This window comes from Dermacentor variabilis, unplaced genomic scaffold, assembly GCF_050947875.1.
Source record: "Dermacentor variabilis isolate Ectoservices unplaced genomic scaffold, ASM5094787v1 scaffold_15, whole genome shotgun sequence".
Classification (NCBI taxonomy): Eukaryota; Metazoa; Arthropoda; class Arachnida; order Ixodida; family Ixodidae; genus Dermacentor; species Dermacentor variabilis.
Window position 1 is genome coordinate 402,410 of NW_027460313.1, and position 16,972 is coordinate 419,381.

The following is a 16,972-nucleotide window of genomic DNA, read 5'->3' on the forward strand; positions in this document are numbered from 1 at the left end:
ATTTTGGCTTTTTCCTTGCCTGCTCTTTTTCCCTTTCTAGAATGGAGATGCGTTGGTTGAGTTCGTTGCCCATCTGGGTGATCTCCTGGCGGAGCGTTTGTACGGCTGCTTGGACGGTGGCTGCCACAGATTTGCTTATGGTGTCGACGGCCTGAGCCAGTTCGGCTCGGAACTCATGTCTCAGTTCGGCCTTGTCTTCGGTTCGGGCCTTGTTCATGTTGTACTCTATTCCCGAATCGAGGTCCTCCATCGGGGGAGTATGTTCCCTCGGCGGCGTTGGTGTTGTGGTCAGTTTCTGCTGTTTTTGCAATTCGTCAATGAGATGTTGGAGCTTCCTCTCCAGGGCTTGTTCCCCGGCCTGAGCTCTTCTGTCGCGTTCCTCCTGGCGACCTTCTTGCTCTTCTAGACGTTTCATGAGCACTTCATTCCGCTTGATCAGGTCGGCGTTTTGCCTTCTAAGAGAGGAGATGGTTTCCTCGTATCTCGAATTTCGCTCTTGTGTCGGCTGTGAGGGAAATGAGTCGGTTGTCGACTTGGAACTGGCTATCACTTCCGCCCAGGTGATCTTCTGCTGTTGTTGCTGTGGCTTACTTGTTCCATATTGCGAGGAGCTTGAACTTGTCTCCCTTGTTATAGGTGGTTGTCGGCCTCTTGATTGACTTCTCTCCCTCACGTACAGGGGTGGGGGTCTTGGCTTGAGCCTTTTCTCGCACTCCTTGCTTGCCGTCTCGTGAGGTAGTCCACATAGTTTGCACTGCAACTGGCAATCATGATCTGCTTGTGGGTTCTGCACCCCGCACCGGTTGCAGATATGTTTGTCTGGGTTGGGGCATACGTCCTGCCGGTGGCCGATTTCTCCGCAGGCCTTGCAATACTGTACCGATCTGCGGTATGGGCGACAACGTGTGTACGAGCCGGCCACCTTCACATAGAAAGGGATGTCCGGACCTTCGAAGGTGATAACTGCTGAGGTGGATTTGCCGAGCATCCTCGCATGCAGGATGCCACAGTTGTTGGCTGCCAGTAGTTCCGCAAGTCGTTTCTCCGTCGTACCCGCAGTGATACCGTGCACGACTCCACGTACTGTTCCTGGGAGCGGTTTGATGTACGGCGTCATCTCGTATGTGGCCGCCCCAAGTTCGATGCTGCTGATGGAACCGAGCTTCAGTGCGTAGTCCTCGTCTGCGGTGCTGGCAATTATCAGGTTCTGCTTCCACTGCGTTTGGATGGTTACGTTCGCGCAAAATTCTTTGAAAGGAGAACCACTTGCCCTTGCAAGTCCTTCGGCGATCTTCTCGTCCGGCCAGCTGGACAGTTTCATGCCGGTTCTTGGTCGGTATACCACCTTGTAATCATTCTCTGGCAGCAGCGGCGTCACGCGTCGCGGCGGTGGCTTGCCGTTGGTTCGGCTTCCCTGATCTTGCTGCCGTTGGTGGTTCCTGTTGGCTTGCATGCTTGCTTCCACTCTCGGGTTGCTCCTCGCGTTCAGTCCTCCTTGCTGGTTCTGGGGGTTTTCTTGCTTTCCTCCCTCTTGTATGCGGTCCTCGTTCAGCGCCTTCTTGTTTTTTCTTGCCTTGATCGCTTGGAACCATGGGCCAGCTTGACTCAGCGTCTTGCCGCTGTTCTCGTCGAATTCCATGTTGCTCTGGACCGCTGTGGAGTCTTCGCTATTGTTCTCTATGTCCATTTCGTGAGCACTGCCGTTCGTTTCCCCTGCCATTCTCGGTGCTCGCGAGGCCACGCGGGCCCGCTCCTGGGGCGCGTGCGGCGTTCGGAGAACGGTGTTCGAATATGTCGAGGTGCTCGTTGCTCGGTGTCTCAAGGTAAACAAATCCACTCACCGCGGTAATTCTGGCGACTTTCGATGCCGATTGCCTTGTCGAGTTCAATGATACAAAATCGTGAAGTTTGGTTAAGGTTAACTGCAATAACTCGCGATAAAAGCAGCAGCCCATGCGAAGCGCGTCCGCTCCACTCGGCCCCCTGGTGGCTTTTTTTTTTTGACTATCGTGCAGTCATAAATATTTTGGTTTCTTTTCAATGCTCATTAAAGCACAATAGAAGACATCACACAGATGTATTATGGTTCTAGAATTAAGAAAACCTCTGCAAAAATCTGGCATTGTTCATACTGTAGGCATTACCTCACTTACGTAAACGTTTTCACGCTTGCGCATCCTGTCCTCACTTCTTTCGAAAGCAGTAGCTGGATTATCGAAGCATAATTGGCAGAGAGCGCAATGTTCCGCTCAACAAGTGACAAAAGCAGCCATTCAAAACGGCCACGGGACAAGGAACTGCCGACTGTGCACTCGATTTACACTCCAAGATGCACCCAAGCTTTTGGGAGAATCTCTATCATTACAATGATTATTCGGAGCCACAAAAAGGTACTGACTTAACGAAACAAGTGAGCAATAAGTTTACAGACGCTCATATTTTGTAAGCCGATGTCAGGCGGCCACCCACTATGGCGATCGAGCCGCATCCAGAACGAATTCTTTATCGCGATCGTCAATGTGCGCTCCTACATGGCGTAACAGTCGGGATCTCGCTAGCTGAGCTCTACCGTGCAGGGTGTCGACGAGCAGGTCCTCACGAATTTGCTTAATCTACGGTTATAGTACACCCATCCGACATTGCGACCGATTGCGACGCGCGGATTGCGATTGACTGGATCTACATCGAGCTCAGGATCGAAGGTGCCCATGTAGCAACATTCTATTCTATCGAGCTCAATCTGTATCGGATGCGAAAGCGAATTGAAAGTTCCCGCGTGATGCCGGTACTATGCAATTAGGGCAGGGGAAGTAGAAAAACTGCTTCGTTCGGCATCGGCGAAAAGAGCACACAAAAACGAGCGGAAGATCGTACAAGAATATACTCACCTTTTGACTTGGAAATGTAAAACACGTCCACTATAGAGCTGTGGTCACTAAAACTGCCACTGAACCGCCAACAAAAGGTTCCACAGCACACCTGGCTCTCATCGCTGGCGCGCAAACGTAACGTTTTTGCTCGTTCTTCGAAAACTTCCGAACATGGCAGCCAGACGAATATCCGGATTACATAATCGCTTCCGGCGCTGCCAGTGTACCAAAGCAAAGCCTTTGAGATTAGCTATTATTACTCAGACAAAGGTTGTTTGTGTGGTTTGAGCGCCACCTACTGGGGAGCGTTGCCAAATCTCGGAGCTCATGTCTTTCTTGTGAAGCGGCGCTTTTGTTCGACAGCAAAGCGCGTATCTCATATTTGCGGAGGTGCGTTAAATTAGACAGAAAGCATCATAAACAAATTATGGTATGGTTCATTAAATTGGATAGTATACAATTACAGTAGAACAAATAACAAATTCATATTTTTAAATTGAACGCAGCGAGAAATCGTGATTCTTAGCGTTGAAGAAGCAGGCCCGCGGTTTAATGAAGGCAATAACAACGTGCACCAGCTGATTGATTCTTGTAGTAGATTCCCTGGTAGTAGTGCCGATGGGTACGCAAAATGATCGGAAAATAGCACCTTAAAAAGCAAAGTACAGCCGTCAGCACGCTTAACACTAACGCTCCGCAGTGTGGCCGGACCAGCTTGCACTGACGCCAGCGCCGCGAAGTGTTGTGCTCTGTAATCTCGGTATGTTTGCGGCAGCTTACTACAGCTGGTGCGCAGCTCGATTTGACTGCTCGTCTTGTCTTTCGCTTGTGCCTGACCGGCGGCGCTCACATGACATGTTTGTTTCGCTTGTGGCTGCGGTCTCACGCGCGTCCAGAAAACACGTTGCGGTTCGCTTATATCAGCAAATCGAAATGGCGGGCGACAGCTCGCGCGCCTTTCGGGTTTGGCCGCGAAGCTGGCGCTTTAAGGAAATGATAAATGGGAAAAGGAGAGCAAATGCACTTTCATGGCGTTTGTAAAGGTTGGACAACAAATAAATCTGCGAATCCGGTGACATAGTTCATGTTCTTCATTTCTTATATTCTCGCGCGCATCGGAGTGCTTTGGCGGAGTGCTCTCGCAGGTGCCATTCGCACCAAAACTGTGACGCAACCATTCGTCGTACAACGTTCCGGGTGATGTTATAGACGCGTGTCTGTGTGTGTGCGTAGTGCTTAAAATTCGGAAAAGTAAAAACTGACCACCTGAGAAAGCAGGCAGAACCCATGCCCTGTGGCAATCGATGTTATGCGAAGCAGCGCGCGGGGAGCCTACCAAGTAAACGAAACGACCATGAGAGCACCAAGACGTTGGCGGCTAGCTAGCTAGCTAGCTAGCTAGCTAGCTAGCTAGCTAGCTAGCTAGATAGATAGATAGATAGATAGATAGATAGATAGATAGATAGATAGATAGATAGATAGATAGATAGATAGATAGATAGATAGATAGATAGATAGATAGATAGATAGATAGATAGATAGATAGATAGATAGATAGATAGATAGATAGATAGATAGATAGATAGATAGATAGATAGATAGATAGATAGATAGATAGATAGATAGATAGATAGATAGATAGATAGATAGATAGATAGATAGATAGATAGATAGATAGATAGATAGATAGATAGATAGATAGATAGATAGATAGATAGATAGATAGATAGATAGATAGATAGATAGATAGATAGATAGATAGATAGATAGATAGATAGATAGATAGATAGATAGATAGATAGATAGATAGATAGATAGATAGATAGATAGATAGATAGATAGATAGATAGATAGATAGATAGATAGATAGATAGATAGATAGATAGATAGATAGATAGATAGATAGATAGATAGATAGATAGATAGATAGATAGATAGATAGATAGATAGATAGATAGATAGATAGATAGATAGATAGATAGATAGATAGATAGATAGATAGATAGATACACGTGTACTTGTTTGCTTCTATCCGGCGACACGTTTCATCGCCTAACAAATGTTATATATAATATATATTTATATATAACATGTATAACATGTATATATAACATGTATGTATATATAACAGTGTTCACGAGACGTCATTCTCGGTATGGACTTCCTGAACCAACACGGCGCAATCATCGACCTGAAGTCGAAGTCAATAACACTGTCGAAAGATCAAGCGATACCACCGGAGAGCTCTCGTAGTCACCACGCCTTGAGTGTGCTCGAAGATCAAGTGAGCATCCCGCCTCGCTCCATCACTGTTATTTCGGTGGGCACCGAAACACCCGCTGACGTAGAAGGCGTCATCGAAGGCGACCAACGTCTACTGCTCGGCCGCGAAATTTGCGCCGCAAGAGGGATCGCTCGACTGCACGGAGGAAGCACGAAAGTGTTGCTGACAAACTTCAGCCAGGAGTTCAAGCACATCCACAAGGGCACGACCATCGCATACATCGAGGAAATTCTGGAAACCAGCAATGCGTTTGTCCTCTCGGATTCTGCCGCATCTACCCCGACGACCGTAGTTCCCGAACCAGACTTCGACATAAATCCAAGTCTCCCCACGATTAAGCAACAACAACTCAGACGTCTACTTCGGCGATACGAAGAGTGATTTTTGACGTCATCAAGGATTCGACAAACACCAGGCGCAAAGCATCGTATAATAACCGAAGAGTGCGCTCGACCACTCCGCCAGAGGTCTTACCGAGTTTCGACGCGAGAACGGAAAGCTATAAGGCTTCAAGTCGACGAAATGCTGCGCGACGACATCATCCAGCCGTCAAAAAGCCCGTGGGCATCTCCTGTAGTCTTGGTGAAGAAAAAGGACAGAACCCTACGTTTCTGCGTCGATTATCGTCGTTTGAAAAAGATCACGAAGAAGGAAGTATACCCCCTCCCACGGATAGACGACGCATTGCATAGGCTCTGCAACGCTAAATACTTCTCGTCGATGGACCTCAACACTGGCATAGAATGCGACGAAAGGGATCGCGAAAAGACCGTCTTCATCACGCCAGACGGCCGCTATGAGTTCAAGGTTATGCCATTTGGACTGTGCTCGGCGCCTGCAACGTTCCAGCGCGTGATGGACACGGTTTTAGCAGGACTGAAGGTGCAGACGTGTCTCGTTTACTTGGATGACGTCGTTGTCTTCGCCAGAAATTTGGACGATCAGCTTAGGCGGCTTGCAACAGTACTAGAGGCCATCAGGTCATCAGGTCTTACTCTGAAGCCGGAAAAGTGCCGCTACGCTTACTACGAGCTTCTGTTTCTAGGCCACGACATCAGCAAATCTGGAGTCCGCCCCGACCCTGCTGCCAAGACAGCTGCCATCGCAAAGTTCCTGCAGCCCTAAGACAAGATGGCAGTGCGTAGATTCCTTGGCATGTGCGCCTACTATAGGCGCTTTATCAAGGATTTTTCCCGCATCGCGGAGCCGCTAACACATCTAACCAAATGTGATGTCGAGTTCCAGTGTGAAACGCCGCAGGCCGATGCATTTCAAGAACTCAAACGACGCATGCAGTCACCGCCGGTAGTTGCACACTTCGACGAGAACACCTATGCCGAAATCTACACTGACGCCAGTAGCCTAGGCCTCGGTGCCGTCCTAGCCCAGAGGAAAGACGGATTTGAACGGGTGATACCTTATGCTAGCCGGTCGCTGTCGAAAGCGGAAGGCGATTATTCTACGACTGAAAAGGAATGCCTCGCCATCATATGGGCTATAGCAAAATTTTGCCCTTACCTATATGGAAGACCGTTCAAAGTGGTCAGCGACCACCACGCGTTGTGTTGGCTAGCTAACTTAAAGGACCCTTCAGGACGGCTGGCACGGTGGAGCCTCAGACTGCAAGAATATGACATCACTGTTATATACAAGACCATACGAAAAGACACTGATGCCGACTGCCTGTCTCGCGCTCCAGTGAACCCGCCGCCCAAAGGTGACCAAGACGACGATGACTTTTTAGCAACAATAAGCACAGACGACTTCGTCGAGCAGCAGCGAGCGGACCCCGAGCTAAGAAGAAGCCTTGCTGAGTACTTGCAAGACCCACCTTTTCCCAAGAATATTTAGGCGCGATTGTCTTCGTTCTTCTTGCGAAATGAGATCCTGGTGCAGAACTTCTTCCCAGGCCGTGCAAACTACCTCCTCGTTGTGCCTCCAGCACTCCGGTCAGAAGTCCACCACGCTCTGCACGACGATCAGACAGCCAGATACCCCGGGTTTTCTCGTGGACTTGCAAGAATACAAGTATTACTGGCTGCACGAAACCGCCGACGTCACCCGTTTCAAGACATTCCGTGACTGCCAACAACGCAAGACACTGCCAACAAAGCCAGCGGAATATCTACAGCCGATCGAGCCACCTTGCCGACCGTTTCAGCAGATAGGGATGCCCACTTACTCTCACGATTGAAGAGCCCACCAATAACGTGCTGCGTTTCCTAGATATTCAGCTCGAGTTTATGGAACGGCACACGTGTTGGGAGTATAAACCTAGAGCTAATAAGCCCCTGTTATCGTATCGGTCAGCCCACTCTAAGCTCGTCAAGAGGAGCACTGCCAACTTATGCTTTGGAAATGCTCTAAAGAAGTCTTGCCACCATAAGATCTATACGAGTATTATGGATCAATCGGGAAGGTTATCAGCAGCAGGGTTTCCGGAATCAGTGAAAGTTTCGTTCGTCGAAGGGCTGCTAAAAAGGTGCAGGTCAGATAGCACAACTCGGGACACGGCAAATCAAGGGACGGAACGTAGAAGGAAGGTAGCGGTAGTGCCCTACCTGCATAGACCGGCACATAAACTTAAGAAAATGGCTAGCCGGGTGGACACAAAAGTGATCTTTTCCGCACCAGAAAAGCTGGCAAAAATATGTCGATTAACGGACCCGTACCGTAAGCCAGCTGCCGTATGCTCTACGAATCATCGAAAAGCGCCAGTGGGATGCGTAGAGGCTGTTGTATATGAGCTTCCGCTGTCCTGTGGGACAAAGTACATCGGACAGACAGGGAGATGTCTTAATGACCGATTACGGGAACATTGCCAAAATGTGAAAAATAAGTAATACGGTCATCTGACAACCCACTGTCAGGAATGCGGCTTTGCGCCGGTGTATGGATCCTGCCGGGTTCTTGCGAAGCACAAAGATAAAGACGTGCGAGAGATTATTGAGGCTCAGGCTATCTGGCGGAATATTGACACGTGTGTTAGTGCCCCTTCAGTCGATTGTTAGATAAGGAGACAGCTTTCTTGGATGGGTAAGATTTGGATAAGGTGGCGCCACTGTGCATGGGTTATATAGGTGTATTTCCTGAAAATCAAGTTGTTCAAGTTAGCGCATTGTGGTGTCGTCTCCCTTCCGTCCTTGTTTGCTGGCGCTAAATATGCTTTCGCCACCTATCTCCAGCGCGCCGAAGAAGCCCGACAGCTCGCCCGCCTGCGCATCAAGAACCTGCAGACGGCCGACAGCCGACACTACAATCTTCGACAACGCTACGTGCAATACCATCCCGACGACTGTGTTTAGTTTTGGACCCCAATACGCCGACGAGGGCTTATCGATAAGCTTTTACGCTGCTATTTCTGACCCTACAATATCATCCGATGCATTGGCGCACTCGACTATAAGTCCGTACCAGACGGTATTTCGCTATCACAGTGCCGCTACTCATGACCTGAAATAGTCCACGTTGTGAGAGTTAATCCGTTCTGCCAGCGCTAATGAACATTGGGACTTTGCGTAGCTGGACCGTTGAGCATTCTTTGTTTTTTGGACTGTGTTACTTTGGCATTTGTCTGCGTTGTTTTGTCACAAAATAGCATCGGGACGATGCTTTCTTAAGAGGGGGTTATTGACACGTGTACTTGTTTATCTGTAAAGGGTGGCCACGTTTCATCGCCTAACAAATGTTATCGCACAGCCCAGGATGCGCCTGCATGCATCGGAAGTTTCTCGAAAGTTATGAACGGTTCTATCCGCTGTATGTTGTGACGAACCTTCTGTAATCTGATTTCATGTATGCGCGACGCGAATGGTGTAGAGCTTTCTGGAAGACACGCGGGCACCACCGCTTACTCTGGAATCTTCGATGCCTGACGTATAAAAGCCGACGCTCTTGACCCGCTGATCAGATTTTCGGCGACCACCGGCGGTGTTCGCTGCTGTCGTTGCTCTTTCAGTGTAGCCTGTTTTTAAACGCAGAAGTTCACCCAATAAAGATTTAGTTTCGCCATTTACGGTTTTGCTACTGTATTCATCACAATCACGACACTTGTTTCGCGTATGTACTCTCATAAACTCGTACAAGCGCAAGATTCCGGTTTGCCATCACCTGATGTCACATGCAACCGCAGTACCATTTGAGACATCAGCTGGAAAGTACAGTGGGAATCTCGCTTTCCTTTTTTTGCTGCAGTTCCAAACAGGCCTCTGCATACTGTCTGACGTAATAGCTCTGCGGAAACCCGCAAGGTGGTGAGAAGTAATTAAGAGAAATGAGACATCGCAGTAATAGCTACAAATGGGTAGATGACTCATTTCCCTTAATTAAGCGTACTGGCTGTACGTTGCTTACGAAGTTACAGTGGACTCTGTCGTTGAACATGGCCTTCTTCGTAGGATGCCTTTGGACAATCAGTCGACGCTTCTTTTGCGTGTTTACTGTGATAAACTCGTACAAGCGCAAGGTTCCGGTTTGCCATCACCTTATGCCACAGGCCACCGCAGTGACGCCTGACAGATATAGCTGGCAGGTGCAGTGGAAGTCTCGCTTTTTTTGGCTGCAGCAGCAACTCGCGTCAGAATAGTTCCTAAAAATCGCTTATGTATTAGCAGCGCACTTTGTCAGTGAACTTAGCCTTTCTTCGTCGGATCTCTTTGGAAAATATCCGACGCTTCATTCGCCTGTGGCTGAAAAACTACAAGCGCGTGTATCCGAATAGCCATCACTCTTGGTCACAGGCGAGAGCGACAACACCTAACAGATATCTTGGAAGTGCAGTGGGTGCATCGCTTCACTCGACAGCAGCGGTAACTCGCGTCAACACGCCGTCAGAAAATCGCCTATGTACTTTAAAGTGGACTCTGTCGGTGAACTTAGTTTTTCTTCGACGGATCCCTTTGGACAGTCATTCGACGCTTCTTTTGTGTGTTGACTGTGAAAAACTCCTACAAGCGCATGTGCCCGCATAGCTGTCCCACTTCCTTACAGGCCACCACAACGACATCTGACAGATATTATCTGGAAAGCGCAGTGGGAGTCTCGGTTCACTTAGCAGCAGCGGCAACTCGCATGGACACGTTGTCTGAACGTCGCCTACGTATTTTGCAGTGGACTCTGTCGATGAACTTAGTCTTTCTTGGACGGATCCCTTTGGACAGTCATCAGACGCTTCATTATCCTTATGAAGGGATAACCATCTACAAGTTAAAGAATCCGGATTGCCATCACCCTTCCTCACATGCCACAGCAGTAACATGTGGCCGATTATCTTGAAAGTACATTGGGTGTCTCGCTTCACTTGGCATGAGCGGCAACTCGCGTCAACACGCTGTCTGAACATCGCCTATGTATTAAACAGGAGACTGTCAGTGAAGTTAGCCTTTCTTCGTCAAATCGCTCTGGAATGTGATCTGATGATTCTTTAGCCTGTGACTGAAAAACTCCTTCAAGCGCATGTATCCGGATTGCCATCGCCCTTCGACACAGGCCCCAGCAGAGACATCTGAGAGATATCGGCTGGAAAGTGCAATGGGAGTCTAGCTTCACTTGGCAGCAGCGCCAACTCGCGTGAATACGTTGTCTGTACAACGCTTACGTATATTACAGTGGACTCTGTCGATGAAGTTAGCCTTTCTTCGTACAATGCCTTTGGACAGTCAGTCGAAGCTTCTTTCGCGTGTTTGCTGTGATGAACTTGTACAAACGCAAGATTCTGTTTTGCCATCACCCTATGTCACAGGCCAGAGCAGTGACATCTGATAGATATTAGCTGGCAAGCGCAGTGGGAGTCTCGCTGGCTGGAGCAGCAACTCGCGTCAGCGTAGTACCTGAACCTCGCTTATGTATATAACAGTGGACTTTGTCGGTGAACTTCGCCTTCGTCAGATCCCTTTGGAAAGACATCCAACGCTTCTTTCGCCTGTGACTATGGGAAACTCCTACGAGCGCATCTTTCCGGCTTGCCATCACCCTTCTTGGAAGGCCACAGCAGCGACATCTGACAGATATCAGCTGGAAAGTGCGGTGGGAGTCTAACTTCACTTGGAAGCAGCGCCAACTCGCGTCAACACGCTGTCTGAACATCGCCTATGTATTAAACAGGAGACTGTCAGTGAAGTTAGCCTTTCTTCGTCAAATCGCTCTGGAATGTGATCTGATGATTCTTTAGCCTGTGACTGAAAAACTCCTTCAAGCGCATGTATCCGGATTGCCATCGCCCTTCGACACAGGCCCCAGCAGAGACATCTGAGAGATATCGGCTGGAAAGTGCAATGGGAGTCTAGCTTCACTTGGCAGCAGCGCCAACTCGCGTGAATACGTTGTCTGTACAACGCTTACGTATATTACAGTGGACTCTGTCGATGAAGTTAGCCTTTCTTCGTACAATGCCTTTGGACAGTCAGTCGAAGCTTCTTTCGCGTGTTTGCTGTGATGAACTTGTACAAACGCAAGATTCTGTTTTGCCATCACCCTATGTCACAGGCCAGAGCAGTGACATCTGATAGATATTAGCTGGCAAGCGCAGTGGGAGTCTCGCTGGCTGGAGCAGCAACTCGCGTCAGCGTAGTACCTGAACCTCGCTTATGTATATAACAGTGGACTTTGTCGGTGAACTTCGCCTTCGTCAGATCCCTTTGGAAAGACATCCAACGCTTCTTTCGCCTGTGACTATGGGAAACTCCTACGAGCGCATCTTTCCGGCTTGCCATCACCCTTCTTGGAAGGCCACAGCAGCGACATCTGACAGATATCAGCTGGAAAGTGCGGTGGGAGTCTAACTTCACTTGGAAGCAGCGCCAACTCGCGTCAACACGTTGTCTGAACTTCGTTTACGCATCGCATCCGTTTGAATATTCAACCGAGGCTTCTTTCACCTGTTGACTGTGAAAAACTCGTACAAGCACCAGAATCCGGATTGCCATCATTACAGCCCACCACAGCGACATCTTGCAGATATTATGCGGAAAGCGCACTGCCTTTGTTGCATTACTTGGCCGCAGTAGCAACTCCCATCGTCACGCTGTCTGAACATTGCTGATGTAATTTACACGAAACGCCTTCGGTGAACTTGGACTTTCTTCGTCGGATACTTTTAGACAGTATCTGTGGGTTCTTTCGCCTGTTGACTGAAAAATTCGTACATGCACAAAAATCCGTATTAGCATCCCACTTCGTCACAGGTGACGGCAGCGACATCAGACAGATATTTTCGAGAAAGTGCAGTGGCTGTATCGCTTTGCTTGACAAATTTAGCAACTCGCGTCAACACGCTGTCAGAACATCGCGTATGTACTTGCAGTGGCCCGTATTCGATGAAATTGGACTTTCTTTGGTAGACACCGGATGATATATAAACCATGGTTGCATTAGACCTACGAGAAATCTGTCTGCTCTAGTTCAATATGAAATTAATAAAGTGTCATTATTCCATGCGCACTTGGCCTAACTTCATAAACAATCAGTAGACGCCGAAACATAAAGAAACCACAGCTGTGTTAGCGCAGTGAAACGATTCTTCTCTAGTTGAAAAGGAAATTACGAAAGTGACATTATTCAGCGTGCACTTGGCCTGAGTGCATAAATAATTACTAGACACAGGATGATGAAGGAACCACAGTTGCATTAGAGCCACGAGAAACGCGTCGGCCCTAGTTCAAAAGCATTTACGAATGTGGCATTATTCAGTGAGCACTTGATTTCTCTGCATGGACAATCAATACACACCGAATGATACAGATACCACGCGTGTATTAGAGTCATGAAAAACGCTTCAGCTCTACTTCAAAACAAATTTACGAAAGTGCTATCATTCAACGTGTAGTTCGCCTAACTGTAGCTACTATAAGGAGACACGGGAAGGTTGAGAAACGACGGCTGCATTAGAGCCACGAGAAACGCTTCGGCTGCAGTTCAAAAGCAAATTATAAAAGTCACATTACTGAAAGCGCAGTTGGCCTGAGTGTATAAAGAATTACTAGGTCCCGGTTGATAGAGGGACCACAGTTGCATTGGAGCCACGAGAAACGCTTCAGCTATAGTTCAAAACAAATCTACGAAAGTGAAATTATTCAACGCGCTTTACGACTGACTTCATAACATTAACACCGGAGATTGAGAAACCACGGCTGCATTAGAGCCACGAGAAACGCTTCTGCTCTAGTTCAAAAGCAAATTACGATATTGCAATCATTGCACGCGCTCATAGCCTGATTGCATAAACAATCACTAAACACCGCAAGATAGCTAAACTACGCCGGCATTAGGCCAACGAGAAACGATTCAGCTGTAGTTCATAAGCAAATTACGAAGGTGATATTATTCAACGCCCACTTGACCTGATTGCATAAACAATCAATAGACAATGGAAGGTAGACAAACCACGGCTGGCATCCGAGCCACGAGAAACGCTTCGGCTTTAGTTGAAAAGCAAATTACGAAAGTGCTTTATTCATCATGCTATTGGCCTGGCGGCATAAACAATCACTAGATACTGGATTTTAGAGAAACGACAGCTGCATTAGAGCCACGATATGCACTTCTGATTTAGTTCCGAAGCAAATAACGACAGTGACATTATTCAACACGAACTTGGTCTGACCGCATAGACAATGACTTGACACCTGATGATAGAGAAACCACGTTTGCATTACAGCCACTAGAAACACTTTCGCTCTAGCTTAAAATCATTTTACGAAAGTGACATTATTCGATGCACACTTGGACTGACTGCTTACACAATCACTAGAGAACGGTAGAGTGAGAAACCACCGTTGATATTGAGCCACTAAAAACGCTTATGCTCTATTTCCAAAGCAAATTATGAAAGTTAATTGTTCAACAAGCACTTGGCCTGACTGCATAAACAATCATTAGACACTGAAGGATAGAGAGACCACGGTTGCATTATACTAAAGGGAAACGCGTCCAAAGGAAGGAACCATTCTGATGAGGATTTGTGCTTCCTTGACAAAATGTTTTCCGCGTCGTCCGTTATTTTCCAATGCAGCAGAGGATAATTCGTAAGTCGCTCCTAAATCTCACTTCATTGAAAACTAAATCGAAGATGCTTGAAAGGTAGTGATACATGCAAGCCATTACCAATGCAGAGACTACCTCAGGCTGAGCCAGCGTCATTGTTTTGATTGGCACCACTCATTTCTTTGCGAAGAGAATAGTTGGCTGATTCGCTGGCGTCGTCCAAGATGTGCAGGCTCGTGTTACCGATTGCACTTATCCTTCTGGTGCCCAAAAATATGGGGATTGTCCAAGCCTTGAGCATGGGTGAGCTCTCGACTCCATTTTAACCATGCCTTACATAGATGCGATGACGCAGGTCCGTCGCACTCGGGATTCGCTCTCACAAGAAAGCAAGATTAGCAACGTAATGCGTCATACACTCGTGCCACCGCTTTAAGAGACGAAGGCTTCGTCACCTCGTGCTATGCATGATGATCGCCGGATCGAAGCATGAAGTATTCGTGTCAGTGTTATACAGAATCCAAACATTTTAAGTATTCCTGCCGGTGCACAAAGCGTTTGCTACTGTGAGGTACCTTTCGCTTGAAATTTGGTAGCAACGCCAGGATAATGCCTTCCCACTTGCTTATGTTCATATACGCATCTTTGAATATGTCTATTATTTCTTCTTGCATCTTAATAGCATCTCCTATTGACTCAGCGCCCATCAGAAGATCGTCGGTGTACATGGAGTCTTGTATCAATCGAGAAACCACGATCTCAAAGCGTCGAAAGCAATGCTTTAACGTAACTGCCAAGAGAAAGGGACCTTAAATTGATCCGAATGTAATTCTGGTTGTCCCCTGTTGTGCCACACTGCACGCCTACATCGAGGCAACGGGCGCTCCCACCTCCCCACCTCGTTCTTCGCAAGTGGTTGTCCTTGGTGACAACCGGCAAAGTTCCAGGAAACGGCCGAACCCTTTCCGTCGGTCGAATTCACTTGTCCGGGGGCACAGAGCACCATGACGATTCCACTGGCAGCCTTCAGAATTCCACAGAAGTGCCGACCTCTGCCGTGGAGAGCGGTTTTATGCAGCTTGAACTTCTTCGTTGACGGAAGAGGAAAGCGACACGGTTGACGTCAGAACCGGTCCTGCTTCGTTCCTGCCAACGATGGGACCAAAGGGATTCAACGCCGAGCCAGCCCATTGTTAGAAAAGAGAGTCGCCACCAGCCGCCCCATTGGTCTGGTGCGCTCTTCGGCGCCGCTACTTGTACGCTATTACCTGGTATATGTACATATTGTATAAATCTTTTCGTCTTCTCCTTGTCGGCTCCAAGGCTCCGTTTCTCGCCCTCGACCGCGAGTCACAATAGTGGATGGCAGCTATGGCATTGGCGAACCAATATGTCAACAGAGGATATAAATCTTTTCGTCTTCTCCTTGTCGGCTCCAAGGCTCCGTTTCTCGCCCTCGACCGCGAGTCACAAAAGTGGATGGCAGCTATGGCATTGGCGAACCAATATGTCAACAGAGGATTTCAAGCTGGGAGGTACGAGTCCCGGAGACGCCTGCTGCGCAGCTTGATCGCAGCTACGAGACCGACCGGCGTCAACCACTTTGGCTGGGAGAGTGCCTGAGGTTTGCTTTCAAGTCGCCAGACCTCTCTAGCACAGGTAGATGTTAGAAGAGTGTTTTGTTGTTCTTTTTTGGTAGGCTGTGAATTAAGAATTTATCCTCTTTAAACAGTGAATTTTATTTTAAAAGTAAAATAAATTTAGTGGGCCAGCAACACGAGGAAGGAGATCGCAATGGAGGAATGCCAAGTTCACGACCTCATTCAAATTTGCGAGGAGTTGGGCATTTCCGGCGGCTCCGCAAGGATAAAGAAATCGATCCTCGACGTAATGCAGGCAGAGGACGTGACGGTCGCGGAAGCTAACGAGGCTTGCGAGATGATTGTTCAGAGAAAGCTGAAGGCAAAGGAACGCGAGGAAGCGGAGAGGCGCGAGCGAGAGGCAACGCGATTGCACGATCTAAGGATGAAAGAACTTGATCGCGAAATTCAAGCGCTTCAATGGCAACGAGCCCGAGGTTATCTTCACACCTTCAGGAAAGGCGAAGATATCGTTAAATGTCTCTGATTTTGAACGAGTGTGTGAAGAAGTGTCAGCCGGAATACATGTCAGCCGGGACTTCTGGCCCAAAAAGTTGGTTACGTTGCTCCCCTCTAAAGACGCGAGTGTTTTGGAACACCTGCTCTATAAGCAAAATCGGGACTACGATGACGCTAAGAAGCATTTGCTGAGGCATGCTGAAGGCATGCTGAAGCATGCTATTCGCGCTCGATAGCATGCTGCCCCTTTGGAACGGGGCAGTGGGTTGCGCCACCAAGCTCTTGCTATTATACTGCCTAATCTCCTACCTAGGTTAAACAATGAAAGAAAAACACTATGAGCTACCACGCCCAAATTTTCTGATCCCCTATTGCGAACTGTGCTTTTGTACGTCTCCGTCTTTTGTCGTTTCCCTACTTTTCTTCCACCAATCCTCCAATCGCCTCTCACTAATGCCTATTGCGGACTTGTTTGCTTTACCACTGCTCCCGCTGAACCGAAGGGCTTCAACGAGGCCAGTGGTGCCTAAATCGACCGCTGGGTAGACGTCTCTTCACATTCTAATAAAACATGCTCCACAGTTTCCCTAGCTTTACCGCAGCAAGCACATGCTTCTTCTTCCTTCTTATATCTGGCTTTATAGGTGCGTGTTCTAAGGCATCCCGATCTCGCTTCGAAAGTAATGAGCTTCCCTTTGAGTTATCATAAATCGTATCTTTCCTGATTCCGTTTTTTCCTC